We start from the raw sequence: 6,000 nt of genomic DNA, 5'->3' as shown, positions 1-6,000 counted from the left end.
GTGTGTGCGAGAGCGTTTCAGTAGTGTGTGGCGAGAGCGTTTCAGTAGTGTGTGCGAGAGCCTTTCACTAGTGTGTGCGAGAGCGTTTCAGTAGTGTGTGGGAGAGCGTTTCAGTAGTGTGTGCGAGAGCGTTTCAGTAGTGTGTGCGAGAGCGTTTCAGTTGTGTGTGCGAGAGCGTTTCAGTAGTGTGTGCGAGAGCGTTTCAGTAGTGTGTGCGAGAGCGTTTCAGTAGTGTGTGCGAGAGCGTTTCAGTGTGTGTGCGAGAGCGTTTCAGTAGTGTGTGCGAGAGCGTTTCAGTAGTGTGTGCGAGAGCGTTTCAGTTGTGTGTGCGAGAGCGTTTCAGTGTGTGTGCGAGAGCGTTTCAGTAGTGTGTGCGAGAGCCTTTCAGTAGTGTGTGCGAGAGCGTTTCAGTTGTGTGTGCGAGAGCGTTTCAGTTGTGTGTGCGAGAGCCTTTCAGTAGTGTGTGCGAGAGCGTTTCAGTAGTGTGTGGGAGAGCGTTTCAGTGTGTGTGCGAGAGCGTTTCAGTAGTGTGTGGGAGAGCGTTTCAGTAGTGTGTGCGAGAGCCTTTCACTAGTGTGTGCGAGAGCGTTTCAGTAGTGTGTGGGAGAGCGTTTCAGTGTGTGTGCGAGAGCCTTTCACTAGTGTGTGCGAGAGCGTTTCAGTAGTGTGTGCGAGAGCGTTTCAGTGTGTGTGCGAGAGCCTTTCACTAGTGTGTGCGAGAGCGTTTCACGTAGTGTGTGCGAGAGCGTTTCAGTAGTGTGTGGGAGAGCGTTTCAGTACTGTGTGCGAGAGCGTTTCAGTAGTGTGTGGGAGAGCGTTTCAGTAGTGTGTGCGAGAGCGTTTCAGTTGTGTGTGCGAGAGCCTTTCACTAGTGTGTGCGAGAGCGTTTCAGTAGTGTGTGCGAGAGCGTTTCAGTAGTGTGTGCGAGAGCGTTTCAGTTGTGTGTGCGAGAGCGTTTCAGTGTGTGTGCGAGAGCGTTTCAGTAGTGTGTGCGAGAGCGTTTCAGTAGTGTGTGCGAGAGCGTTTCAGTTGTGTGTGCGAGAGCGTTTCAGTGTGTGTGCGAGAGCCTTTCAGTAGTGTGTGCGAGAGCCTTTCAGTAGTGTGTGCGAGAGCGTTTCAGTTGTGTGTGCGAGAGCGTTTCAGTTGTGTGTGCGAGAGCCTTTCAGTAGTGTGTGCGAGAGCGTTTCAGTAGTGTGTGGGAGAGCGTTTCAGTGTGTGTGCGAGAGCGTTTCAGTAGTGTGAGCGAGAGCGTTTCAGTGTGTGTGTCGAGAGCGTTTCAGTAGTGTGTGGGAGAGCGTTTCAGTAGTGTGTGCGAGAGCGTTTCAGTAGTGTGTGCGAGAGCGTTTCAGTAGTGTGTGCGAGAGCGTTTCAGTAGTGTGTGGCGAGAGCGTTTCAGTGTGTGTGCGAGAGCGTTTCAGTAGTGTGTGTCGAGAGCGTTTCAGTAGTGTGTGTGAGAGCGTTTCAGTAGTGTGTGGAGAGCGTTTCAGTAGTGTGTGCGAGAGCGTTTCAGTAGTGTGTGCGAGAGCGTTTCAGTTGTGTGTGCGAGAGCGTTTCAGTAGTGTGTGGGAGAGCGTTTCAGTAGTGTGTGCGAGAGCGTTTCAGTAGTGTGTGCGAGAGCGTTTCAGTAGTGTGTGCGAGAGCGTTTCAGTGTGTGTGTGCGAGAGCGTTTCAGTGTGTGTGCGAGAGCGTTTCAGTAGTGTGTGGGAGAGCGTTTCAGTAGTGTGTGGGAGAGCGTTTCAGTGTGTGTGTGCGAGAGCGTTTCAGTAGTGTGTGCGAGAGCGTTTCAGTAGTGTGTGCGAGAGCGTTTCAGTAGTGTGTGCGAGAGCGTTTCAGTAGTGTGTGCGAGAGCGTTTCAGTTGTGTGTGCGAGAGCGTTTCAGTAGTGTGTGGGAGAGCGTTTCAGTAGTGTGTGCGAGAGCGTTTCAGTGTGTGTGTGCGAGAGCGTTTCAGTAGTGTGTGCGAGAGCGTTTCAGTAGTGTGTGCGAGAGCGTTTCAGTAGTGTGTGCGAGAGCGTTTCACGTAGTGTGTGCGAGAGCGTTTCAGTTGTGTGTGCGAGAGCCTTTCACTAGTGTGTGCGAGAGCGTTTCAGTGTGTGTGCGAGAGCCTTTCACTAGTGTGTGCGAGAGCGTTTCAGTAGTGTGTGGGAGAGCGTTTCAGTAGTGTGTGCGAGAGCGTTTCAGTGTGTGTGCGAGAGCGTTTCAGTAGTGTGTGGGAGAGCGTTTCAGTAGTGTGTGCGAGAGCGTTTCAGTGTGTGTGCGAGAGCGTTTCAGTAGTGTGTGCGAGAGCGTTTCAGTAGTGTGTGGGAGAGCGTTTCAGTAGTGTGTGGGAGAGCGTTTCAGTAGTGTGTGCGAGAGCGTTTCAGTGTGTGTGCGAGAGCGTTTCAGTAGTGTGTGGGAGAGCGTTTCAGTAGTGTGTGGGAGAGCGTTTCAGTAGTGTGTGCGAGAGCGTTTCAGTAGTGTGTGGGAGAGCGTTTCAGTAGTGTGTGCGAGAGCCTTTCACTAGTGTGTGCGAGAGCGTTTCAGTAGTGTGTGGGAGAGCGTTTCAGTAGTGTGTGGGAGAGCGTTTCAGTTGTGTGTGCGAGAGCCTTTCACTAGTGTGTGCGAGAGCGTTTCAGTAGTGTGTGGGAGAGCGTTTCAGTAGTGTGTGCGAGAGCGTTTCAGTAGTGTGTGCGAGAGCGTTTCAGTTGTGTGTGCGAGAGCGTTTCAGTGTGTGTGCGAGAGCGTTTCAGTAGTGTGTGCGAGAGCGTTTCAGTAGTGTGTGCGAGAGCGTTTCAGTTGTGTGTGCGAGAGCGTTTCAGTGTGTGTGCGAGAGCGTTTCAGTTGTGTGTGCGAGAGCCGTTTCAGTAGTGTGTGCGAGAGCGTTTCAGTTGTGTGTGCGAGAGCGTTTCAGTTGTGTGTGCGAGAGCCTTTCAGTAGTGTGTGCGAGAGCGTTTCAGTAGTGTGTGGGAGAGCGTTTCAGTGTGTGTGCGAGAGCGTTTCAGTAGTGTGTGGGAGAGCGTTTCAGTAGTGTGTGCGAGAGCGTTTCAGTGTGTGTGCGAGAGCCTTTCAGTAGTGTGTGGGAGAGCGTTTCAGTAGTGTGTGCGAGAGCGTTTCAGTAGTGTGTGCGAGAGCGTTTCAGTTGTGTGTGCGAGAGCGTTTCAGTAGTGTGTGCGAGAGCGTTTCAGTAGTGTGTGCGAGAGCGTTTCAGTAGTGTGTGCGAGAGCGTTTCAGTAGTGTGTGCGAGAGCGTTTCAGTTGTGTGTGCGAGAGCGTTTCAGTAGTGTGTGGGAGAGCGTTTCAGTAGTGTGTGGGAGAGCGTTTCAGTGTGTGTGTGCGAGAGCGTTTCAGTAGTGTGTGCGAGAGCGTTTCAGTAGTGTGTGCGAGAGCGTTTCAGTAGTGTGTGCGAGAGCGTTTCAGTAGTGTGTGCGAGAGCGTTTCAGTTGTGTGTGCGAGAGCGTTTCAGTAGTGTGTGGGAGAGCGTTTCAGTAGTGTGTGCGAGAGCGTTTCAGTGTGTGTGTGCGAGAGCGTTTCAGTAGTGTGTGCGAGAGCGTTTCAGTAGTGTGTGCGAGAGCGTTTCAGTAGTGTGTGCGAGAGCGTTTCAGTGTGTGTGCGAGAGCCTTTCACTAGTGTGTGCGAGAGCGTTTCAGTGTGTGTGCGAGAGCCTTTCACTAGTGTGTGCGAGAGCGTTTCAGTAGTGTGTGCGAGAGCGTTTCAGTAGTGTGTGCGAGAGCGTTTCAGTGTGTGTGCGAGAGCGTTTCAGTGTGTGTGGGAGAGCGTTTCAGTGTGTGTGCGAGAGCCTTTCAGTAGTGTGTGTGAGAGCGTTTCAGTTGTGTGTGCGAGAGCGTTTCAGTGTGTGTGCGAGAGCCTTTCACTAGTGTGTGCGAGAGCGTTTCAGTAGTGTGTGGGAGAGCGTTTCAGTAGTGTGTGCGAGAGCGTTTCAGTGTGTGTGCGAGAGCGTTTCAGTAGTGTGTGGGAGAGCGTTTCAGTAGTGTGTGCGAGAGCGTTTCAGTGTGTGTGCGAGAGCGTTTCAGTAGTGTGTGGGAGAGCGTTTCAGTAGTGTGTGGGAGAGCGTTTCAGTAGTGTGTGGGAGAGCGTTTCAGTAGTGTGTGCGAGAGCGTTTCAGTGTGTGTGCGAGAGCGTTTCAGTAGTGTGTGGGAGAGCGTTTCAGTAGTGTGTGCGAGAGCGTTTCAGTAGTGTGTGGGAGAGCGTTTCAGTAGTGTGTGCGAGAGCCTTTCACTAGTGTGTGCGAGAGCGTTTCAGTAGTGTGTGGGAGAGCGTTTCAGTAGTGTGTGGGAGAGCGTTTCAGTTGTGTGTGCGAGAGCCTTTCACTAGTGTGTGCGAGAGCGTTTCAGTAGTGTGTGGGAGAGCGTTTCAGTAGTGTGTGCGAGAGCGTTTCAGTAGTGTGTGCGAGAGCGTTTCAGTTGTGTGTGCGAGAGCGTTTCAGTGTGTGTGCGAGAGCGTTTCAGTAGTGTGTGCGAGAGCGTTTCAGTAGTGTGTGCGAGAGCGTTTCAGTTGTGTGTGCGAGAGCGTTTCAGTGTGTGTGCGAGAGCGTTTCAGTTGTGTGTGCGAGAGCCTTTCAGTAGTGTGTGCGAGAGCGTTTCAGTTGTGTGTGCGAGAGCGTTTCAGTTGTGTGTGCGAGAGCGTTTCAGTAGTGTGTGGGAGAGCGTTTCAGTGTGTGTGCGAGAGCGTTTCAGTAGTGTGTGCGAGAGCGTTTCAGTGTGTGTGTGAGAGCGTTTCAGTAGTGTGTGGGAGAGCGTTTCAGTGTGTGTGCGAGAGCGTTTCAGTAGTGTGTGGGAGAGCGTTTCAGTAGTGTGTGGGAGAGCGTTTCAGTAGTGTGTGCGAGAGCCTTTCACTAGTGTGTGCGAGAGCGTTTCAGTAGTGTGTGGGAGAGCGTTTCAGTAGTGTGTGGAGAGCGTTTCAGTTGTGTGTGCGAGAGCCTTTCACTAGTGTGTGCGAGAGCGTTTCAGTAGTGTGTGGAGAGCGTTTCAGTAGTGTGTGCGAGAGCGTTTCAGTAGTGTGTGCGAGAGCGTTTCAGTTGTGTGTGCGAGAGCGTTTCAGTGTGTGTGCGAGAGCGTTTCAGTAGTGTGTGCGAGAGCGTTTCAGTAGTGTGTGCGAGAGCGTTTCAGTTGTGTGTGCGAGAGCGTTTCAGTGTGTGTGCGAGAGCGTTTCAGTTGTGTGTGCGAGAGCCGTTTCAGTAGTGTGTGCGAGAGCGTTTCAGTTGTGTGTGCGAGAGCGTTTCAGTTGTGTGTGCGAGAGCCTTTCAGTAGTGTGTGCGAGAGCGTTTCAGTAGTGTGTGGGAGAGCGTTTCAGTTGTGTGTGCGAGAGCGTTTCAGTAGTGTGTGCGAGAGCGTTTCAGTTGTGTGTGCGAGAGCCTTTCAGTAGTGTGTGCGAGAGCGTTTCAGTTGTGTGTGCGAGAGCGTTTCAGTTGTGTGTGCGAGAGCGTTTCAGTTGTGTGTGCGAGAGCGTTTCAGTTGTGTGTGCGAGAGCCTTTCAGTAGTGTGTGCGAGAGCGTTTCAGTTGTGTGTGCGAGAGCGTTTCAGTTGTGTGTGCGAGAGCCTTTCAGTAGTGTGTGCGAGAGCGTTTCAGTAGTGTGTGGGAGAGCGTTTCAGTAGTGTGTGCGAGAGCGTTTCAGTAGTGTGTGCGAGAGCGTTTCAGTGTGTGTGTGAGAGCGTTTCAGTAGTGTGTGGGAGAGCGTTTCAGTGTGTGTGCGAGAGCGTTTCAGTAGTGTGTGGGAGAGCGTTTCAGTAGTGTGTGGGAGAGCGTTTCAGTTGTGTGTGCGAGAGCGTTTCAGTTGTGTGTGCGAGAGCGTTTCAGTAGTGTGTGGGAGAGCGTTTCAGTTGTGTGTGCGAGAGCGTTTCAGTAGTGTGTGCGAGAGCGTTTCAGTGTGTGTGCGAGAGCGTTTCAGTTGTGTGTGCGAGAGCGTTTCAGTAGTGTGTGCGAGAGCGTTTCAGTGTGTGTGCGAGAGCGTTTCAGTGTGTGTGCGAGAGCGTTTCAGTTGTGTGTGCGAGAGCGTTTCAGTAGTGT

This window comes from Perissodus microlepis, chromosome 19 (assembly GCF_051167445.1).
Source record: "Perissodus microlepis isolate ML-2025 ecotype Zambia chromosome 19, ASM5116744v1, whole genome shotgun sequence".
Taxonomy (NCBI): Eukaryota; Metazoa; Chordata; class Actinopteri; order Cichliformes; family Cichlidae; genus Perissodus; species Perissodus microlepis.
This window is presented reverse-complemented; position numbering follows the sequence as displayed.